At 34.9% G+C, this 23996-nt stretch overlaps 1 long non-coding RNA gene across 1 annotated transcript; it reads left to right on the plus strand.

Annotated features, from left to right (window-relative positions):
- The first annotated feature begins 2238 nt into the window (after positions 1-2238).
- LOC135847657 (uncharacterized) lies at positions 2239-3667 on the plus strand. Its single transcript, XR_010559213.1, has 2 exons — positions 2239-2376; positions 3266-3667. It is a non-coding gene; the product is annotated as an uncharacterized LOC135847657 (long non-coding RNA).
- The last annotated feature ends 20329 nt before the right edge of the window (positions 3668-23996 follow it).

Raw genomic sequence — 23996 nt, forward strand, 5'->3', positions numbered from 1 at the left:
TGACCAATGGCGCAAATCGCAGCCCTGTAGCCCATTTTTAACGGCAGCCAGGGGTTGTCAAAACTGTCAAAAGTTTTCAGTGAATCTAAAATATCATCCATTTCTGCAGTGGATTACTCGATAACCGTGATACCTACCAAAATGGAACTATTTCCCATAGTTAGGGGTTTTGAAAGGCTTTTTGGTGATATCATAAAAATCAGGGTGTTGCCACTTTTTTTCGTACAAAAAATTAGCTCAAAAAGTTTCAAAACGTAGTTTTCATATCGTTCCAACTCTCAAAAATTCTGAAAAAAAATATATTATGGACAACTGTTCATGCTGAACAACATATTAAAAAATTGCGATGGTAACTTGTCACAAAGTCGATTTTAAAAAATTTAAAGTTTGCGAAAAAAATGTGATTTTTCGACTTAGAACAGGAAAAAAAGTTTTGATTGGTAAAGTTGACCCATTTGACCCTTATTTTTACATATCCGTTCAAAAAGTTGAAAAAACCCTTTCACTCGGTGAAATTAACTCATCACAAAAAAATCAAAATATGCAACCATCAAGTTCACCTATGAATATGAAAACAACCAACAACTGCCATTCTTGGACATCCTAATCACCAGAAAGAAAAGACAACAAATTGGAATATGACATCTACAGGAAGCCTACTCACACCAACAACTACATTCCTGCTGACTCTTACCAGCCCTGGAGCCAAAAACTGGCTGCTTTTAATAGCATGGTCCATAGATGTTGTGCACTACCCTTGAGCCCAGGAAATAGAATGAGAGAATTTGACCACATTAAAAGAGTAGCCAACAATCTAGGATACAAGACCAGAACCATTGACACCCTCATCAAAAACCATATAAGCAAACAAAGATTAAAAGAGATCACCACATTCCAAAGAGATAAACCAGACAATAGAAGCATCAAGTTGACCCACTACCCAGTCATAACCAACAAACTTTGTCAGATCTTCAGGAAAAATAATCTAGAACCTGTCACAACTAATCAACATGAACTGAAAACCCTACTGGGAAGCCTCAAGGACAAGGACCCAAAAACTGACCAATCAGGAATCTATAAGATCACATGCTGTGGCTGTGACAAACTTTACATTGGACAGACTAAGAGAAACATCATAACCAGATACAAGGAACATGCACAAAGCTAGATACAATATTGAAGGAAAATCAGCAATAGGAGACCACATTATAGCAACTGGACACACAATAACGGAAGTCAACTTGACCCTAGAAAAACCAGTTGCCAGAATACTGACACATCCAAAGGAGTGACCACACCCAACCTTTACTTTAAGATGCACACTTTGTATTAGTTCATTAAGTGCTCTTGCCTGATGATGAAAAGTTGTACTTTTTGAAAAGATCTTTGCAATAAAAAGCATTAAAAATAAGGAGAGAGTTTTTTCTTTTTCCAATTATTGGACTCCTTAGTTTTGGTTCATTATTTACCTATTCTATTTTATCGAGTGAAAGAGGTTTTTCAAATTTTTCAACAGATATGTAAGAAAATTTTACGCAAAAGCTCATTTTCATCATGTCACATTTTTTGAAAATCAAAAGCTTGGATACTTTGCAAGAATATTTCACGAAAAATCTGTTCAACTGTCCCCGTCGAAATAAACTATAGAATGACCAAAAATAAACACCCTCCATAAAATTAAACGAAAAATGAATTTCGATAACGTGCTTGATAATCAGTTCGGTGCAGTCAAGACAAATAGCCATACTGTTAGCTCCAGAAGAGCCCCTGTTGCGGAGATATGGATGCTTAATTAGGGGCATTTTTCAAAGAATCGCGGTTTTTTCGCCAGTCTGTTTTGGGAAAAATGGTCCAGTTTCTTTCTTCCTGTTTTTACAGTCATTTGTTGAATTAGCTTTTGCATCTCCTCGGGGGTCTGAACGATAGGCTGGCTCTCCACTAGCGGTTCTACCACATTGTACTCCAACTGCTTGATGATGGCCGTGAATCTGATGTGCAATAAATTTTTTTCAACGTTGAAATAACATATTCGATTCACTGCGGATGATTTGTACGCTGACGTGACAACTTTTTTGATCTTTTCGTTTTTTCAGACATCTGGCAATTGATGAATTCACCGACAAAAGTTTGTACCGCATGAAAGTTGAATTTAGGTGGAAAACCCGAGAAAATAAATTTTACGATATAGAGACATTTATGATAGTTTTAATGACATAATGTCGAAATTCATCATAAAGATGGAAATTTTTCGACGTACTTTTTCGCCTATATAAGAAATTAAGCCGATGGTAAAATTTCGTTTATTGTGTTCTTGCGAAAATGGCGTCTACGTTCGTTTTTTCTTCATTAGGCCTACTTGTGGTGGTGCTATTGCAGGTAAGCAGAAACACCTTGATATTTGATTGTTTGCAATCGATTTTTTCAATTGTATCGTAAGAGTTTTTTAATGTTTTTGACCCATTTTGGAAATTTGTGGGGCTCAAAGGGGAATCCTCGAGTTCGATATTGAGCTTTTTTTTATTGGAAGCTAATTTTTTTTTGAGCTGTAATTCCAAAATTAAGGGATGAAATGGCCATAAAATCTTATAAAAAATTTTCGCTTTTTAAATTCGACCGAAATTGTTATCACTGCGTTTCAAAATATTTATCCAATTACAGAAATGATATTTTTCCTTATTCAAAACTCAAATTTCCCAGAAAATGGTCGATTTTTAAATTTTAAAAAATCGAGAAAAATATCCAAAACCATAATATGATATTTTTTTTGGATTTCTTCAAGTTGGAAATAATGACTATAAGTAAAAAATTTCAGTACCATCAAATTCCAATATATTTCCCCAGTTTCAGTCACGAACAATTAAGACTCCAAATTTGAAAATTATGATTCGAGGAATTTCAATTGCCCCCAAAAAAACGCCTCACTACACCAGCCCCCAAAAAACTTGGGAAACCAATGTGGTGATTTTTTCTTTTTTTTTCTAATGTGAGAAATCTACAAAAAATGTTGAGCAAAATTGCAGTGCCTAAACCCAAAACCTGGCTTGTTTGAATTTTGACATGCGATATGTCTCCAAAGAATTTCAAAAGTTAATTCGTTACCTATTCATATTTAATCTTCGATTAACTATTCAAATGTGGATAAAAATCACGATTGAATCGAATGAATTTTGTTTAAATTATGATTACTTATAATTTCACATTTTTTACGAATGTAAAAAATTGAACGTTGAGATTTTGTTTAATAAAATAAATATTTATTTCGAAGGTGTCCTCGTACACGGAGGCAATGCCCACACAAGATGTGTCTGGTTTTGAGTCACAATCGTTCGAAGAATCTGAATATGCGAATTATTCTGCTGATCTGGCTGCTAGAGCTGTCGACGATCCCCCGGCCGCAAAACCACCGGTAAAAAAAACGTATACGGCTAGAGGAAAAGAAATTGCTGGGAAAGTTGTCAAAAAAGTAAAAGAGGCAGCTAGTGCAACAGCTAGTGCAGTGTCTGCGAGATACGAGTCATTAAGAAAAAAACCTAAAGCTGGTGAAGCTAAAGCTGGTAAAGCTAAATCTGGTGCATAACTCGTAAATATGTACGAAGAAAATTACTCTTTTGTCCTTATTACAAACGAGTAGTTATTTGTGTATTTTAATACATTGATTGAATCTGAACTTCTTAACGTGTCATTATTTTATTGAAAATAGGTTAATAGGTACATAGGTACATATATGTATAATTAAAATTCCATGCAGATCTTTATAATGACTACTTGAAGGTGACAAAATATTGAAGATTGCCTTATATTTTCTGGATATGCTCACAAATTATCAATAGGTACAAAACAGGTACTGTATAAATTGATTTAAACAGATACTTGGCTAAAGAAAATCTTTCAAGTATCATTGGCTCTGCTACACGTGAATAAACATACATCTGATTGAATCCTACTGAGACGTAATTGCATCGAAGAATGTCTTGATCTGATCAGACCATGTTTGTTCAAATCAAATCAATCCAATCAGGTTCCTCCATAGCATCCTATCAAGAGTGTAAACAGATTTCATCTCATCAATGCTTTTAGGCATCTATCTGATTAGATGGAATTTTTGTCAACATTTCCATGTACCTACTCGTATGCGCTTTTTGTCTAAAAAGCATTGATTTTTGCTCTGCCTGCCTAAAAAGTCCTCTTTTTGTTTTAAAGCTTGCCAAACAAAGGTCCATTTTTTTTCAAAATTAATTTTTTTCAGTTTCTTACGGCAATTTTTCGATATTTGTGAGCATGCTTTCGCGGGTCCTTACGAAAAATCTTTGAGCATTACGAATGAACTTTTGTGAGGGAATGATTTCGGTGAGGAGAAGACATAAGGAGATGGTAAAGATGAGACTCGATGGCTTTAATTTTGAGATGAAAAAGCGCTAGTACCTCTAGACTGACTGTAAAATAAATTCTAAAAAATTCAGAAAATATCAAAATTGAGATAGATAAAAATTGTAGGGTGAAATAGAGGAGGGGTTGCATTTTTTTTTTATTGCAACTTGCATCGATATGAACATTAGGATGGATCATTTCAAAAAAAAAAAAGTCAGTGGATTTTCACCTCTCAGTGGATTTTCACCTCATCAGCAGAGACCTTCATTTTGAGTTGGAAGTTACTCACAAAAAATTTCAGTTTCCAAGGTGCCCTTGGAGAAGAGATCTAAGGCCCTAAGGCCTTCAAGAAGAAGAATTTTCGAAAAAAGTGGATTTTTTCGCTCCTGTCGTTACTCAACCTGCACTGGGAAAAATGGCCCAGTTCCGAATGAAAGTATTTGAGATTCTGTGTCGATATTAAAATCACTAAAAATTATCAGTGAGTATTGAAATGTTGTCGAAAATGGCTAAAAAAAAAAAAAAAAAAAAAAAAGGCGTTGAAAATGTGTTGAAATAATATAAAGATATGTACTCGAAAAAGTATCAAAATCACTGTAAATTAACATAAAACAATGATGAAATCTTAGCAAAATTCGATAAAATGTGTCAAATAAATGCAGTAAATTTCCAAAAAAACGATGAAATTACAATAAAAGTTGTCAAAAATGCGCGAAAAACAGTTAAAAACAATTGATCGAAAATGTTTGACCGCAACAGTCAGCGTTAATAAAATTGCCTAACCAGTTTTCCATAAATACGAAGTGCATTTCCCCAAAAAATGAATCGTGAAAATTTGGGTCGAATGGAATGGAATTGTCGGTCGTGAGGATTTTTCGTAACGGTGAATCTATTTCTGGTATCAGATTCTCCGCATAGGACCTCCTTCTACTTGAAGTTGCCCCTTTTCGGACTCAAAATTGAGTCAGAGAGAGTTATCAAGTTTTACATTTTTCTTGGCGATTTATGACTAATTTGAAGTCGCTGAGCACAAAAATGGCTTCAAAATTGAGCCTCGTTGTACCATTGTCCTGGAGAAAGACGTCAGTTCTCGATGATAGTGGCACCGTCGCTCAAAGTGGACTTCAGATTTGGAATCGTCGACCTCAAACAAGTCTAACAAAGGAACCTCTTGAGGTGTCCGCCTCCGATTTGAATGGGACCGCGATTTTTGGAAAGAACATGTTCTAAAACCCCCAAATCCAAGTTTTCTGCTTCCCAAGTTCATTTTTTGATTTTTGGCGAATTTTTGAAAATCCAAAATTGACTATTTTGGTGATTTATGCTTTTTTTTTAAATGTACGTACTTGATCAGTAAAAATGTTCAAAATAAGTCCTAAAACTGATATTAACCCCGCAAATCCAAATTTCGCCATTTCCAGCCATTCTGACGCCTCCAGCGTTATTTTTCAATTTCTCAAGAATTTTGAATTTGCTCCAGAAGGCGTGAATATGAAGTTGGGCAGCTAAAAATCGAGTTGTGTGTTATACTCGACCTGTTTAACGAATTTATCCACATTTGAGCCGATTCTGGAGCGGACACCTCAAGAGTGGTTTTTTGACCAGCTTTTTTTCAAAATAAAAATATCCAAAAACCAAAAATTCCTCGTTTGTGAGAAAATTTTTGAAATTTACGCGAATCGCTGTATTTTGTCATTAATTAACCACACGAAAGCGAATTTCACCATTTCCAGCCTTTCTTGGGCCTCCCTTTAATTTTTGGATATTTTTATTATGAAAAGAGCTGGTCAAAAAACCACTCTTGAGGTGTCCGCTCCAGAATCGGCTCAAATGTGGATAAATTCGTTAAACAGATCGAGTATAACACACAACTCGATTTTTAGCTGCCCACCTTCATATTCATGCCTTCTGGAGCAAATTGAAAATTCTGGAGAAATTGAAAAATCGCACAGGAGGCTCCAGAATGGCTGGAAATGGCGGAACTCGGCCTCAGGGGGTTTGTTTTGTGTTCGAAATACAGCGATTTGCGCAAATTTCAAAAATTTCCTCGCAAATGGTATTTTGATTTTTTTAGGCAGAAATCCAAATGAATCGCGATTTGGTGATCAAGAATAAGAAGGAAGAACGGAAAAAACGTCAACCATGGATGTCAGAAGAAACATTGAAACTCATAGAAGAACGCAGAAAAGTTAAACTGGAAGGAAATGATAACAGATACAAGGCCTTGAATATATGTGTACAGAGAAGTTGCAGGAATGATAGAGAAGCTTACCTGAACAGATGTTCTGAGGAAATTCAAGAACATGCTGACCACAACGAATCAAGTGTACTATTTAAGAAGATAAAACAGATCACCAGAGATTTTAAACCACAATCACGTGAAATCACAGCCAAGGATGGTACAGTTGCATGGGACTCTAAAAAGATTCTAGAGAACTGGCGATTGTATTGTAGCAAGCTATATCAGAGTGAACCACAGAACCCAAACAATAATGAAGTACCAGGAATTGTAGTAGATAGTGTAGTAGAGCCAGAAATCTTACTTGACGAAGTGAGAGATGCCATCAAGGCGTTGAGAAAACGTAAAGCGCCTGGATGTGATGGTATTGAGGCTGAGATACTACAGTCCATGGGCAAGAAAGCAGAGAAGGTGATCTGGAAGATATGCAACAACATATCGCACCTCGGGAGTTATAAGGTCACATCTCAAAAAAGTGAAATTTTACAGGAGAGTGATTTTCTTTTTTTTTAAAACTTGATTCATTATTTTCATCAACTTATAATCAATTGTGAGGAATGAATAGCATGTCATTTTGAAGATTGGGTATCCTACCTTCATTTAGCATAAGAATATTTTGAAAAATAAAATCTAAAGAGGAAATATTTCAATGTTTGGAAAAGATTTTGAGTTATAACCTTTCATAAAAAGTGATCTGGAGGCGAAAAAAAGCGTCCAAAAAAATTTTCATGATAACAAAATTGTAGAGAATTAAATTTCCAATCGACATAATGTCGTTAGTTTTTTTCTAGAGTGCTTAGTTTTTGAGTTTTTCCCAAAAAACTAAAATTTTAATATATATGCAAATTAATTTTTCTGAAAAATGTTCTATTTTAAAAATTTTTTGTTTTGGAACAAACCTACAAAAAATACACTCCTTGTGATTATTTTACATCTTAAAAACGTTCAACACTATCGAAACTGGTTTCTGACACTTTGTACATGCAAATTTTACTCAAAGAAAGAGGAGTTTTTTGAGATGTGACCTTATAACTCCAAACAACTTGCAATGTTGTAGAAATTTTGAGTTAGGCCCTTTGCATTTTTTACATGATCTAAGCAGCATACCCGACTCAAAGTGTTATTTTTGGTTGCAGGGGGTCATGCAAACCCCAAAAATGCAAAAACATCAAAATCGATTTTTTTTGAGATGTGACCTTATAACTCCCGAGGTGCGATATGGCACAAAAGAGAATGGCCAGAAGATTGGTGCAAATCAGTGTTAATCCCACTACACAAGAAAGGTGATACAAAAAATTGTGCCAACTACAGAACAATAGCCCTAATTCCGCATGCCAGTAAAGTGATGCTCAGAATAATCAACAACAGAGTCAAGGCATACTTACATAGGCAGATTCCACCGGAACAAGCAGGATTTATGCCTGGAAGAGGCACAAGAGAGCAGATCTTGAACATCAGACAAATAATCGAGAAGTTCCGCGAATTCAACATCCCGGCGGTACTATGCTTCATTGATTATGCAAAGGCCCTCGACTGTGTCAACTGGATAAAGCTATATGAGATACTACGCGAGATGGGAGTTCCAGAGCACCTAATTGAGCTGATCAAATCGCTATATGACAAGAACGAGATGATGGTGAGAGTAGGCGGAGAAGAGTCAAACACTTTTCAGTCAGGAAGAGGAGTACAGCAGGGCTGCATACTCTCGCCTCTGTTGTTCAACATCTATGGCGAGTACATCATGCAGAAAGCCCTGGAGAACTGGGAAGGCGGCATCAAGATAGGAGGAAGAAGAATCTCCAATCTCCGCTACGCTGATGATACCACCTTAATAGCCGCAAGTGAAGAGGAACTAGCAGAACTGATCAAGCGAGTCAGGATGGTCAGTGAAGACATGGGACTCCTCATGAATGTGGAGAAAACCAAGGTCATGATAGTTGATAGAGCTGGACACCTACCAGAATCTGAAGCCTTGAATGAATTTGAAAAAGTGAACTCATTTATTTACTTGGGTTCACTGGTGGATGCTGATGGAGGATCAGCCAAGGAAATTAGAAGAAGAATAGCTCTCGGGAAAGCAGCGATGTCTCGGTTGAGAAAAGTCACCACCAACCAGAAAATCTCCATAAAAACAAGGAAGAGACTAATCAGGATGCTAGTTTTCCCAGTTTTCTTGAAATGTGGGTATGGCGCAGGATGCTGAGGATACCATACACTGCGCATTGAACAAATGCATCAATTGTGGAACAACTGCAAGAACCAACCAGGCTGAATAAAATATGTTAGACCAGGATAATGAGTTATTTTGGACACATAGCCAGAAGAGGACCCGAAAACATCGAAAAGGGAATTCTCTTTGGCAAGGTCCCTGGAACACGAGGGAGAGGAAGATCTCCAACAAGATGGACCGATACAGTCCGGAAGATAGCTGGTTCAGTTGCGAATGCGGCCACGCTAGCTCAAGACAGAGAGGAGTGGCGGTCGTTTTTGGGGGCACACTAGTCGCTTGCGACTATGACGTTGATGATGATGATTATGAAAAAGCTGGTCAAAAAACCACTCTTGAGGTGTCCGCTCCAGAATCGGCTCAAATGTGGATAAATTCGTTGAACAGGTCCAGTATAAACACGCAACTCGATTTTTAGCTGCCTAACTTCATATTCACGCTTTCTGGAGCGAATTCAAAATTCTGGAGAAATTGAAAAATAGCGCTGGAGGCTCCAGAATGGCTGGAAATGGCAAAATTTGGATTTGGGAGGTTAATATCAGTTTTAGGACTTATTTTGAACATTTTTACTGATCAAGTACGTACATTTTAAAAAAAGAAGCGTAAAACACCAAAATAGTCAATTTTGGATTTTCAAAAATTCGCCAAAAATCGAAAAATGAACTTAGGCAGCTGAAAATTTGGATTTGAGGGTTTTAGAACATGCTCTTTCCAAAAATCGCGGTCCCGTTCAAATCGGAGCCGGACACTTCAAGAGGTTCCCTTGTAAGAAGACCTTTTACTGTGTTTTTTTTTTTTTTTTTTGAAATCAAAAAAATACAAAAAATGCAAAGGGTGTAGGTAAAACACGAATTTTAATATCCAATAAATAAACAAAAGAGGAATATTATGTAGCAGTTCTGAAAACACATTCAGTTGTTGTGATTTTTCTATCGCTAAATCGTTAAGTACTCTTTAGCCACTTCAAAGTCTTTTTTTTTTTTTTTGGTAAAAGTACATAGCTTGGCAAGCCGTAGATCATACTTCTGACTCCAAAATCATATCAATCAAAAGTAGAGAGAATTTCGAATTTTTTGAATACCTTGTTTTCAAAAAATCAAACGTATTTGTAGAAGCAAAATTTCTTTTTGAAAATTGAAATTTTTCCCCAAAAGTGACCAATTGAAAAATGAATAACAGAATTTCACCATAAATTGACCTAAAAATCTGAGAAATGGTGTATACTTACTTACTCCGTTTTCAAGCCCGACAAATCGATTAGAAAATTATTTCGAACAGTTTAGAGCAGTTCTGGAGCTTCTGGCAGATTTTTTAATGTTCAAATTTTCTCAAAATTTTACCTAAGGGAAATGCGATGCTAAATTCTCACTCTATCCCTGATTTCAACATGATGAGTGGACTGGAGGTGGTTTCAAACCGTTCTGGATTCACTGATGATATTTTGAAAATTCCAGATTTTGATAAAGTGCCATAAAAACTGTACTAATCTCCCTACTTATTAGTACTTACCCATTTCGAAGTGCTATTGCTACAGTATGGTACAAAAGTATGGTCTAAGTACTTACCACATTTCCTTACAAAAGATGGATGGTTGTTCTATTTCATGTACTTAGGTAAGTTTTGTTTGCTACAGATCACCAAAATGATGATAATATTTTTTTAAAATTATTTTTTCATACCTACCTGTAAGTTTTTTTGATCATGAGATAAAATTTGGAGTTGAAACTTTCCAAATTCTTCAATCCATTTAGCTGGCAAGTGAATATCGAAATTGTTTTCTATCCATTTTTAATGCATAATTGATGGCTGAAATCTTTCATCAAAGACTAAAGTGGATGTATTGAATTTGCTGATACTCGAATCATCTCATTGGCCTTTTAAGCAACAAATTTTGATACCATCGTAGAAAAATTCACCTCACAAGGGAATCACTCATCAACTCATCACTTTCAATTTCGCTGAAATTTGGTTCACTGAAAGATCATGTCAACTGCATCTCACAAACAAAATGTTCGGCTGCCGAAGTTGATTTTTCAAATTATACCTAGTAAATTTCTAAAAATGGCTAAAATGACCCATTTTTACTGACAAAGTTTTCAAAAAAAAAAAAATGATAAACCACGAGATAACATTCTGAAATTTGATTTGGATGTACAAAAGTCGACCTGCCGAATCGATTAAAACCATATTCGACACGATCTGGAGCTTCCAGCAGGAATTGGGTTTTCTCCAGCACACTAGAATCGCTCCAGGATGCGGTGTAATTACCTTCGTCAGCTGAAAATTTGGTTCTGAGGTGTTGGTGACATGAACTTTCAGTGAGCCAAATTTGAGACAAATCGGAGGAGATGAGTTGACGTGACTAGGATTCCTTGTAAAAAAAATATGTATATATATATATTTTACAATTCTAACTAAGTATTACCTTTACGTTCCTTGCCCCTCCAAAACAGATCTTTCAAGACGATGAACATAGAATACTTATTCAAGGATATTTTGAGCAAATACAACTTTATAATACCTGTAAATATTTTTAAAAAAAGAAACAAATGTAGAATTCATTCTTGCGGCAGTAAATATCCTTAACGCGTAGTTTTCACTTTGTTGGAAAAAATAAGAAACCAATTCAGAATAAAATACATAATATTTAATATTTTTTTTAATGGCTCATTTACAACAATTAGGGTATACATTCATATAGTACATAGGTAAATACAGCTATATAACTAGAATTACCAAAAAAAAAAAAAAACAACAAAAAAGGTAATAATGAAAATTTAAGGTAGGTAGGCATTTAAAAAAAATACATTTCAACATTACATGAGAACTCTACCTATTGAGGGATCAACAATCTGTATAGAATAAAATAAAAATAGCTATATTCCTAATGAAATAAAATAAAGGATGAAAATTAGGAACCATAATAGATAATAAAAAAGGGCCAGCTCTATCAGAAGTGAAACCAGATAGAATCGCGAAATGATTTTATTTATGTAAATTTTATGGCCATGATGACATTTTTTACTACTGTAATTACGATCATATTGGACCCCATGGAGGAGGAGGGCACTACCATAAATACAATCTCACCCATGCGAATAACCTTAGAAAAAGCTTTCCGGCAAATCAGCTAAGAAGCTCGCGCTAAACGCACAGCAGATAGAGAAGTGAATTCCTCTAAAAATTCTCCAACCATAATACGAGTATATTAGCAAACAACTCTAAGATGAAAATTCAAAATAATGAAAATATAACAGAACTGTCTAACTCGACAGGGGCAAGTGAAAACTTGCCACAAAATGAAGAAGAGGAAGAGCAAAAAAAAATTATATTGAAACAAAAAGCTCAGAGGATGAACCCCCTCTGAACAATTACTCATCATATTAATTTGCAATCATCATTATATATTTCTTATCGGTTTTTCATTTTTATCAAAAATCTAAAAATCAACTATCATCTTGTGAGTAAGTACATTTATTTATTTATTTGTTGGAGGGTAATACAGGGCCTATTTTAAGGATTTTTTAGAGCTGCACAACACAGACTTGAATTTTTTGAAATTCATCTTCAAGGACCCTCCCCTCTTAAAAAAAAAATACACAAATTTTTAATATTTTTTTAGGAAATTTACATGGAAAATAATGTCGCTTCATTTTTGAAAAATTATTAACTTTCGGAAGGTGGTTCCCAAGCTTTGCTTGGGCCTTTAAGCCCATTTTTGAATATAAGTACATGAATTATAATTCCTTGAAAACTAACCTTAAGTATTGTTAAAAATGTTGACGCTATGAAAATCAACTTTTTGAACTAGTAAGATGAAAAATAATTTTGGTTAAAGTGTAAAAAATCAATCGAATTTTTTTTTGAAATATAATTGAAATCTTGGTTCGAAGAATTTTTCGAAAAAATGACCAAAATCGATTTTCCTTTTCATTTTTCTATCTCTTTCGCCCCCTCTTCAAATAACAATAAATCTACCTGACGATTTGTTAGGAAACCTCACTAAAATATACTTAAATGTTGTTCTTTTTTGAAAATATCTCCAATAGATGCCAGGTAGGTAACCTAGGAAAAATTATAAATAGCATAGGATGGACCAGCCTGACGATCAGAGAAAACCCAAGATGGGCCAATTGCCCTAGGTTTACGGCGAAAATAAAAGTACCAAACTTTGTGCTGCTACCAGTGGCAGCTATAATCCAAACAAGTACCCTTTTCACCTAAGAAAATATTGTTTTTTTACTTCTTGAAATAACGTTTCCCCCTCATTTTGCCCATTGGTTTGCTTCTCCCCTGGGCAATGGGCAATGGGCATATGCTAAGTAAAGATGCTCTCGTGAAGTGTTCGTTTTTACTCCTGTTGACTCTCTGACTCAATTACCATTTAGGTGACACAATTCAATCCTTAAGACCTTTGGGATGAGAAGACTCAAATAGTCAAGATAGTTGTGGTAAATACTTATAATTAATTCGTAATCGAATGATACACCTGGTCTAAACGTGGTGTGATTTTAAAAAAAATCTAAGACCACTGTTGCAAAAATCCGCCGATTTGGCATGGAATGACCCAAACAGGTTTCAAATTGTTCGTTTTTTTACGTTTAATTATTGATAGTAGTTAAAATGGGGACTGGACCTATAAAAATAGTCAAAATTGTCCAAGATTTTAATATGTTCCCCACTAGAAATTTGAAAATACCTTTTGATAAAATAAACGCATGCAGATTAATGTTCAACTTCTCATCTCGTGTGTTAATTAGATGGATAGCCATAAACCAGAAGATAAGACTGATATGGCAAGGAGAATCCTGAACATATGCGGAACCACGTCGAGTAAGTCAAAAGTCGCATGTTTTAAAAATTAATAAAAAATAAAATCGAAATATTGAAGTGGTAGAAACTCAAGTTTCCCACTTTCAAAATATGATATGATTAAGTAGGTACATATAAATGTATGTATGAATTTGTTTTTTGATTAATAGTTATAGCACGAAAGAATCCAAAATGGGGCTGGTACCCATAGTTCGTTAACTCATCCAAAGAATTTCATCTTCTTCTTTCTGATCATCATTATTATGTAAGTTATTATTTCATTCTGTGTGATTATTTTTAAGAACGAATCGATTTTCAATTTATCGAAATATTTTTATATTGATTTCTACTTTATGAAAAGTAAACGTGTGATTACCTTAAATACAGATCAAAGACATTAGGGATTTGATTGTGAGTTTCTTCATATTGATGATACAGATTCAACTTGAGGACTCGTGGCATTCGAATCTGCATACCATAATGGAACCACAACCAGGACCTATGATCCATCAGCCTCATAATACTCGTATTATTGCGAAAATTGAAAGTTACTCTACTGAAGTGTGATAGACGAACTAGTAATAAAAATGCATTTAATTAAATAGTAGGCTACAAACTGTGCCTCTTTTTAGCCTAGAAAACTTGTGAGACCCGTACCGTGTACAGAGTACATTTATACAAGAAAGAAATGTTCTCCACATTTTCAATAACAGGGCACAATATGTAATTAAAGTAGTCGTACGTCGTACTGGAAATCCAGAATAATATCCTTTGTTACCATGGACTAGGTGCTGTCCAAACATAACTTATCAATGAAAATTACCGATAACTGTGGTAACTTTCATCACATTTTTGTACCCATTTTTTTATATTGCTGATCTTGTTTGTTAATATTCATTAATCATGTGTTTGTAATAAATACCTAAGGCTTTTGTGATTCGAATCACAGAAGATGCAAAATGTTTAAAGTTGTGTGTAGTATTCAACGCTTCTGTGAAGAACAAATCTGGTCTCTCTCTCAACGATATCTTGCTGAATGGTCTGATTCGTCAATCAAATCTGTGTGATATTCTCGTTTGATGGAGAATTTTTCTTATCACTTTTTCTGTTGACATCATGAAGATGTATCGATGCATTGGTATGAACGATGAAGATTGTCAATTTCAATCAATTGTATGGCATTTTGATATCGATCAACCTGTTGAAGTATTCGAGCTCACAACTGTGACATATGGAACCAGTCCCACCTCTGCCGATGCTACTGCCTGTGTCAATGAAGTAGCTGACACAGAAGTAACCAAAGACGAACCTGAAGTCAAAGAAGTGATAAAGGAAATGACCTGGATTCTGTCTGGTGCCGAAAACATTCAAGCTGCCATCAAAAAAGCACAGAAAATCCACAACGCGCTTATGAAAGCTCAATTTCCTTTGTGCAAATATGTCTCAAACTCGCCTAAATTTCTTGCCTTGCTAGCTACCGAACTTGTCAAAGAATTGAAACCAGTATCATTTAACTCGGATGGAGTTGCTAAAATACTTGGTCTTATATGGTACCCAAATGAAGATCTGCTACGTATCCATCATCAAACAGTGGATATTTCAAAAGTCACTCTCACCAAACGAGTGGTATCATCGTTAATTGCCAGCATCTTTGATCCGCTAGGTCTCATAAACCCCATCCTGATTCGAGGAAAAATCTTGCTTCAAGAAATATGGCGGCAAGATTTGGAGTGGGATGACCAAATACCTCCCAAAATTGACAAAATGAACAATTTCCCAAGTACTCTATTGGAGTACAAAATTTTGAATTATTTTCAAAACTCATGCCAAAAATCTAGTAGGTTCTCATAAACAAAATTGAATAATTGAGAAAGTCGTCACTTAGCAAATACGACGGTAATATGGTCCCAAAATATCCCATTTATTCAAAATCTCAAGAACACGAAAAATTAAATAGGCATACCCAAATTTGAATTAAAAAAAAAAAAATTAATATCCAAACAATTTCAAAAAAAAAAAAAAACTGAACAAATTTGGAAACATTAATCAAACAAAAAATCGAAGTTTTTAGTTCAAAAAACATTAATTCATGGGAAATAGGTAATACCTACCCATAACCATTTTTTGAAAAATCAATCGATTTCGGAAAAAATTATTTAAAAGGCTATTGGCCAATAATAATAAATAAGATTTACCAATAAACAACTCAAAAATCGATCGATTTCTCATAAATAGGTAGATACCTACCCAACCAAAATTTTTACCAAAAATTGAAAATTTTTTCACCAAAAACACAGGAATCCTCTTATGGTAGGACAAAAACGTTCATCCATACAAAAAGGACCCCATTTCTGTCTCAAATGGAGAAATTAAAAATTTAAATAGGTACCTACCAAAATTGAAAACTTTGAAGATTTTTCCTCATGAATATTCTTTTCGCATTTAAAATGAAGCTTTCAAACACCTTAATAAAATTTAATGCCGGAAATCATGATTTAGACAATACTTAATTCAGATAGGTAATACCTACTTACGATCAAAATGAGTTTTCTTCAAATCAAAATTATTAAAATTACCTAAAAAAATTTTTTTAATCAAGATAGAAGTCTAAAATGTGTGAAATTAATAAAAATTGAAAAAAAAAATTTGACAAATAGGTAATACCTACCCACTATAAATCTTCAATTTTATGCATTTTTTTTTCGAAACCTAAAACGTCCCAAAAAATTTAGCATGAAATGCAAAATCCTAGAAATCAAAATTATTTCAAAAATAAAATCCTTTTGTTACACTAACCTACCTACTTCTAAATTTTGGACTATCCATCGTAAAAAATGGTTATAATGGGACCATAAAACCATAAGTAAGTAAATAAAAAATGAGTCATAATAAACTGACTAGACTAATGATCATTTTTTGTCCCCCCCCCCCATCCTTCTGTTTTTGATATATAGATGTCAGAAGAAGGAAAGTCCGGTCTGTGGCAGTTTTTCGTCCGATACCTGGCCACAAAGAGACAGCCGTCTATTGTTGCAACAAAATTACCAACGAAATTGGTAACGATGATTTTGGGTATGATAATGGGCTATGATGTCACTTGCCGTATCCTCAATATCGTGGATAAAAAGATAAATGGTAACAAAGAGGAGTAAAGATTGATATTTTTTCTTATTATTTTGTTCGTACTTAGCATTAAAAGATTTGTAAATTAATCATAAATGCGTCGTCTACTTCTTCCCTATCCTAAGTACCACGAAAATAGGTTCCATTTTTCTTCACAATTAGCAAATAACAAGCCAAATGGGCTTAAGATACTCAAAATACGTGAAAGAAGAAAAAGAAGACAAAATACTCTCTCCTTTTTACAAGGGTAAAATGGACAACATAACACCTTGTCCATACCCTCGTAAAACCAAGTAAGTATAAATCTATCAGGTAGGTAGAAAGAAGTGTCGAACATAAATCCTTCGACACTTCTACTTTTCGAATATACAGAAATCGATAGATACCAGACTTTTTCAATAACTAAAAGTCTGGACTTTATAAAAGTTATATTTTGGAAGGGAGTAAGGGACAAAATATGGAAAATGAAACCATGATCTCGAAGATAAACTCAGTCAGTGTTTAAAAACCAAATAGGTCACTTCAAAAATTGTGTACTTCAAACAAATTCATCGAACGTTTTTACTTTCGTTCATATTTGTGTTTTTTTTTTTTTTTTGGTGTTGAATAATTCCTTCATCTTTGTGTCATAAAAAATATATCAAAATCGAAATAAAAAACTCGAGTCGCGAAAATTGGTAATTAATTAAAAATCAATATTCAAAGCGTGATTAATTAAATTAAAAATTTTTCGTACGCCACCCGCAGTGTGGAATGCAACGAAACCCGGTTCGATAATTAATACCGTGTGAATCGAGACGGCACGCGACTGATAAAAATTATCAGATTTTGTTTTCAAAATAATCAATATTTTCAATTTTCAACGATTGTGTTTTTCTTTATACAAAATTGAGCAAAAATGTTATAACTTATACTTGAAGAGACTGAACTTAGTCTTGCAAAGAGTAGACTACAGAAAAAGTTGGATGTTTCAACTATTGGAGGATTTCAACAAAATCGAAGTAAGTGAAAAGTGCATTTAGCCCACTAGTTCATACCACCTTTTGGTTCAATTAACAATAATGAGTAAATTCTCAGTCAACTAAAAGTTGAAAATATTCATCACTTTTAGAATGATAATTCAAAACTAAACTCTGAACACAATTGTAGATTTTGCGTTTCCAATTATGACTTGCACAAAAATTCCCACAAAATTTCATCAAATGGAATTGGAAAGCCGAAATTTACTCTGCAAACTAATTTCAATACGCTACAAAGTCAACTGCAGGTGGATTCCAAGTCGTTTTGGAGCGTCAAGCAATGTTTTGTAAATTCCTGGAGCCTCCGGCAAATTTTTGAAACTTTAAATTTTCACAAAATATCATCAAAAATGGAGATGGATAGCTGAAATTTACTCTACACTCCAATTTTAACACCCTCTGAAGACGACTTCAGGTGGGTTCAAGTCATTCTGGAGCCTCCAGCAACTTTTCGAAATTTACTGGAGCCTTCAGTAGATTTTTAAAGCTTTAAATTTCCTTAAAATTTCATCAAACGGAGTTGTCAAGCTGAAATTAACTTTGCAAACTAATTTCAATACTATATGGAGTCGACTACATGGTGGTTTCAAATGGTTTTGAAGCTTCCAGCTACTTTTTGGAAATTTCAATTTTACAAGAAACGCAATAGAACCTTTCAAAAAGTCGCTGCAGGCTCCAAAACGATTTGAAATCCACCAGCAGTCGACTTCATAGCGTATTGAAATTAGTTCGCAGAATGAATTTCGACTTTCCATCTTCGTTTGATGAAATTTGGGGAAAATTTCAAGTTTCAACAAATCTACTGAAGGCTCCAATAATTTTCAAAAAAAACGCTTGAGGCTCCAAAACGACTTGGAATCCACCTGCAGCTGCAGTTGACTTCGTATAGCGTATTGAAATTAGTTTGCAGAGTAAATTTGGGCTATCCAACTCCATTTGATGAAATTTTGTGGGAATTTCGAGTTTCAAAAATCTGCTGAAGGCTCCAGAACTGCTCAAAACGGATTGAAACAGTTTCCAATCGATTTGGCTTGTCGAAAATAGGGTACATCCCAAATTTCAGATTTCTTGGTTAATTTGGTAAAATTTAGATTTTCACCCTCATTTTTGGCCTAAATTTTGATTTTCAAAAATTCACAAAAAATGGAAAAACGCACTTTACCGCTTGAAATTTTGACAGGTGATGCATTTTTGGCTGATCTTTCGATCTACCTTTGTACAGTTTGAAAAATTTTGTGCAAGTCATAATTTGGAACGCAAAATCTGCTAAAAAAAAAAGTTGTCCCGGAGGATCGACGGAGGGTCGCAATATAAGTTATCCTTATGCGGGCTTCCCGACTATAGACGAAATGACCCTTGATTCAATAGGGTCGAAAATGGTCCTACCTACTCGAGATAAACCTTACATCGAAATTTATGCAAAATTATACAGCATTAACTTTTTCCTCATAGTTTTTTTCGTCATGATGGAGGGGGGAGGGAGCACAAAAAGAAAGAGTACGCGCACAAAAGAGCACAAACGATTGACATCACTTTCACCCGTTATCGCAGAGTCGTCGATTTTAATTTCTCCAGGCCGACCGAAATGAGTTTTGAAAAACAGAGGGGAGAGGGAGAGCACACAAAAAAGAGTGCGTGCTCAAAAGAGCACAAACGAAGCACAAACGATTGACACCACTTTCATCCCCCTAAACCAAAGTGGTCGTCCTGGGGAAATGGACCTTGTTTACCCACAAAATTGAAAACTTTTGAAATTAATTCTGTACAATATCGTAGGTTTGTTTTTTTTACCCGAATTCTCAAAAATCTGTTTTTGGACGTTTTTTAAATATCTTTTTTAAACACTTTTTAGATCCCCACCAGAATGATAGAAATAATCATAGAGAGAATACAAATAGATCCGGATAATTGGAGCGTAATTAGAGGTAAGAAATTATGAACATTACCCTGCATAACGATAAGTACATACCTACCTATGTTCATATTTTTAGAAATTTCAACTTTCTACTCTTCATTTCAAGAAAGTAATCTTTAATATAATATATTTGTGCTTATCAGGCTAATCTGTGCACTAGAAAAAGCCAGGAAACGTCGAGCAGCAATGGCTGTACCCTCCACTCGAAAACTACAAACTGATTGTACGACGGTAATTTTAATACTCATACTGGCAGCATTTATAGCTGCAGAAATTCCTCACGGAATATGCGCCATAATAACAGAAATCGTGGGTCCAGAATTTTACGGGAAGTACTACTATTAGACCAGCGAGATAGCAAATTGCTTAACACATATTTCACAAAGTTTAAATTTCGTGTTCTATTATGGGATGAGCAATAAATTTAAGAAAACGTTCACATCTTTATTCAAACGGAATAAGAGTGTCACTCAAAGAATCAACGATATAGAACTGAATTGGTAAGCTTTTTTTCCCTTTCTTATCGATTTCCCCATGTAAAAAATTTTGATACCTATTATGAGAAACCAGATAGACTATATACTTGTAAAAAGACGATTCAGGAACACAGTGAAGAACTGTCACACATATCCTGGTGCTGACTGCAACTCTGACCACAAACTACTGGCTGCAAAATGCCAGTTAGTCTTGAAGAGCCGGAAGAAGAGCAAAGACCGATACCAACAACTTGACATTGCAAAAATCAAATCAAAAGAAGTTCAAAAGAAATTCCAAGAAGAACTGGAAAAGCAAAAGGAAGACAGGTTGGAAGAAGAACAAGGTATCGAGGAAAAGTGGCAAACATGGAAGCGAAAGGTTAAGGAGTACCTTGGATACAACCAAAGGATTATCATTCCTATCACAATATGAGGATATGCGGGTACGTGAACATGGTGTGTTGCATGGTGACGACGATTTCCAACTTTTTGATCATCATAGTAGTGTTTACAAGAGGTACTATGGTATCACCTATGAACACAATCTTCATTCACATTGCCACCACCAAATCACTGGCCATCCTCAGCTTTATACCTCGCTCATGGCAAGAATTTTATCGATTGGAACGGTGTTCAATCCACATTCACCGAACACACAGATAGGAGAATTTCACTAATTATTTGTACCTACCTAAGCGCATTTGCATTTCGCCACATGGTGATTTGGCTTGTGGTAATGCTGGGAGTACGGCGATATATTGCAGTAGTACATCCGCTGAAGAGGAGCCAGTGGTGCAATAGGTATAATACATCCATTAAAAGAAATTGAATGGTGTAATGAATTAAGAAAATTAATACCTAGTAAGTAATTTTGTAACTACTGGATATGGCATTTTGCTGTTTTTCGTATCCTGTACCCTGTGATTACATAGTTACTTCATGTTGAAACAATAAACATAGGTCAACACATCATTTACAGAGCCTGGTGGGAGTGGGACTACTGCAGTGCTTACTTCTAGGTGAGCTCAAAAAGCTTTAGATATTTTGCTCTCACATCGCTTAAAATCACTCAACACCGTCATTTCGGTACCTACTCTACACCCCAAAAGCAATCATTCACTTTTCTTTTTATTTTTAAATAATAATGAATCATTTTTGAAAATTAGAATTCTCTAGTACCCAATGAATATTCTAATGTACATATAGTCTACTGCAGTATGCAAGTACGAACGTATAGATAGGTAGAAGGAAGGCCAACATGGGACTTTTTTTTAGTTTCAAGACTAGCTGGCTCACCCATTGCTGGAAATATATAAATACAGTTGTTCAGGGCCCAAGTGGCATCTTTTTTTTGTTGTTGAATGGTAAACTGGCATCATTTTGCGGATGCCACTTTAACATTGCTGTTATTTGATATCCTACAGGTCTGTACATTCCAAAAATAGGGTTAGTTTGGTGATGCCACTTTACCGGATATATAACCACCCATACTCCCAAAAAAATGTTTGAGGCGGGCACCACAAGTACCAAGTTTATGTATCAGGCACCTCTATGACTAACTATGATGAAAAATCCAAACTGCACCAAAACACCTTTATCATACATATATATGCGATCCTCTATGTGCGCGGGCACCACAATTACCATAAAAGACCAGGGCACCACAAGGTACTAGGTACGTGTATTCATAAACTTATCTCGTTTTGCGCAATATGTCTTATCCTGATCAGCACACTTCAATTCGTCAAGAAAACCCACCCCCACCCAAATCCTCAACCATCATGACAAATACAATAGGTACCTTGACTTTCTGTTTCATGGCAAAGTCCATAAAAAGTGCAATGGTTCATGCTCCTCTACCACAACGTTGAGAAAACGATTTCATCCACATCAATCCTACAGAGATGGCATGCAATTGGATTCTTGGTGACTAAAGGTTACCAGTGGGTAGTTGATCCATAGGAAAAGATTTTGTTCATTTCATAACAATATGTAAGTAAGTAACTATATTATTTTGTAAAAAAAAATTGTCAATTCCTGATCATGTCAATATGGATACTTTTTGTCTGGAATGCATACTTATTTTTTGCAGAGAAAGAGTGTTTAATTCAGACATTGAATCACGAACCATTTCATTGACAGGAAATGAAAAAATTTTTCTTTTTGTCTGGTAAATATGAATCAAAGTTTAACAAGAACAAACTTGTTTAATTTTCATATAAGTATGTAAGTATTATTCTTGTTTCAATGCTGAACTGGTCAACCAAACAGTCTACCAATACTACCAAAAAAAAAGGTGAACCACGTTCATATTCCTAGTCAATAGAAAAAGAGATGATGCTGCAATATTGTATAAAAATGAGCTAATTATACTTGAAGTAATATGTGTATGTATGTGTAAATATTTTTGTAAGTATGTCTTCTCTTGAAAAGTACATATTGTGCAGAATGTCCTACATAGTCATTTCATGTGTTCACCAAAATTCACTGGTTTGTTTACAGAAATGAAGGAAAAGGCAGTGGTTATTCCACTCATCCACCACTGATGATGGAAATCAAACAGCACTCAGGGCCACTCAACCCCCACAGTGACAATACCACAATTCTAATATTACCCCAATTCTAATATCACTCATATCACACTTTATGTGTTATTTCTTTCATTAATGGCACTCAGGCCCACACAAACCCTAAAGTTAAGTTTCCACAAACTTCATGTGTTTGTGTTCTTTTTCATGTTTACCTGCATAAAAAATTACATATTGTTGGAAACGTACAACTCACCATAATTGTACCAGCACCTAAGAATTATAGAAATGAAAAAAAGTGCAATAGTTCATGCACCTCTATCACAACATTGAGAAAACGATTTCATTCACATCAATCCTACGGAGATGGCATGCAATTGGATTCTTGCTGATTTAAGGTTACCCGTGGGTAGTTGATCCATAGGAAAAGTTTTTGTTCATTTCATAACAATTATGTAAGTAACTATATTATGTAAAAAAAATTGTCAATTCCTGATCATGTCAAGGTGGATACTTTTTGTCTGGAATGCATACTTATTTTTTGCAGAAAAAGAGTGTTTAATCCAGACATTGAATCACGAACCATTTCATTGACAGGAAATGAAAAATTTTTTCTTTTTGATTGGTAAATATGAATCAAAGTTCAACAAGAACAAACTTGTTTAATTTTCATATAAGTATGCATTATTCTCGTTTCAATGGTGAAGTGGTCAACTAAACAATCTACCAATACTACCAAAAACTCATTCAGATGCATTCATATTCCCAGTCAATAGTAAACAGAGTTGATGCTGCAATATTGTATCAAAATGAGCTAATTATACTTGATGTAATATGTGTATGTATGTGTAAATATTTTTGTAAGTATGTCTTCTCTTAAAAGTACATATTGTGCAGAATGTCCTACATAGTCGTTTCATGTGTTCACCAAAATTCACTGGTTTGTTTACATAAATGAAGGAAAAGGCAGTGGTTATTCCACTCATCCACCACTGATGATGGAAATTAAACAGCACTCAGGGCCACTCAACCCCCACAGTGACAATACCTCAGTTCTAATATTACTAATATCACACTGTTAGAGGGTAAAAGGTACTTAAAGTATTGACTTATAGCATGATCTTGAGGGTACCTAATTGTAGGTGGGAAGATATGCCTAAGTTTACTATCGTGTTGTTTCCTAGAAATATTCCTTAAAGCATTTCTACGAATACTTACCAGAATACCTCACAATGCTCGGCTAGGGCGTGGGTAGGAAAATATGCATTTACACTCTTAACAGATGTTCA

This window comes from Planococcus citri, chromosome 5 (genome assembly GCF_950023065.1).
Source record: "Planococcus citri chromosome 5, ihPlaCitr1.1, whole genome shotgun sequence".
Taxonomy (NCBI): Eukaryota; Metazoa; Arthropoda; class Insecta; order Hemiptera; family Pseudococcidae; genus Planococcus; species Planococcus citri.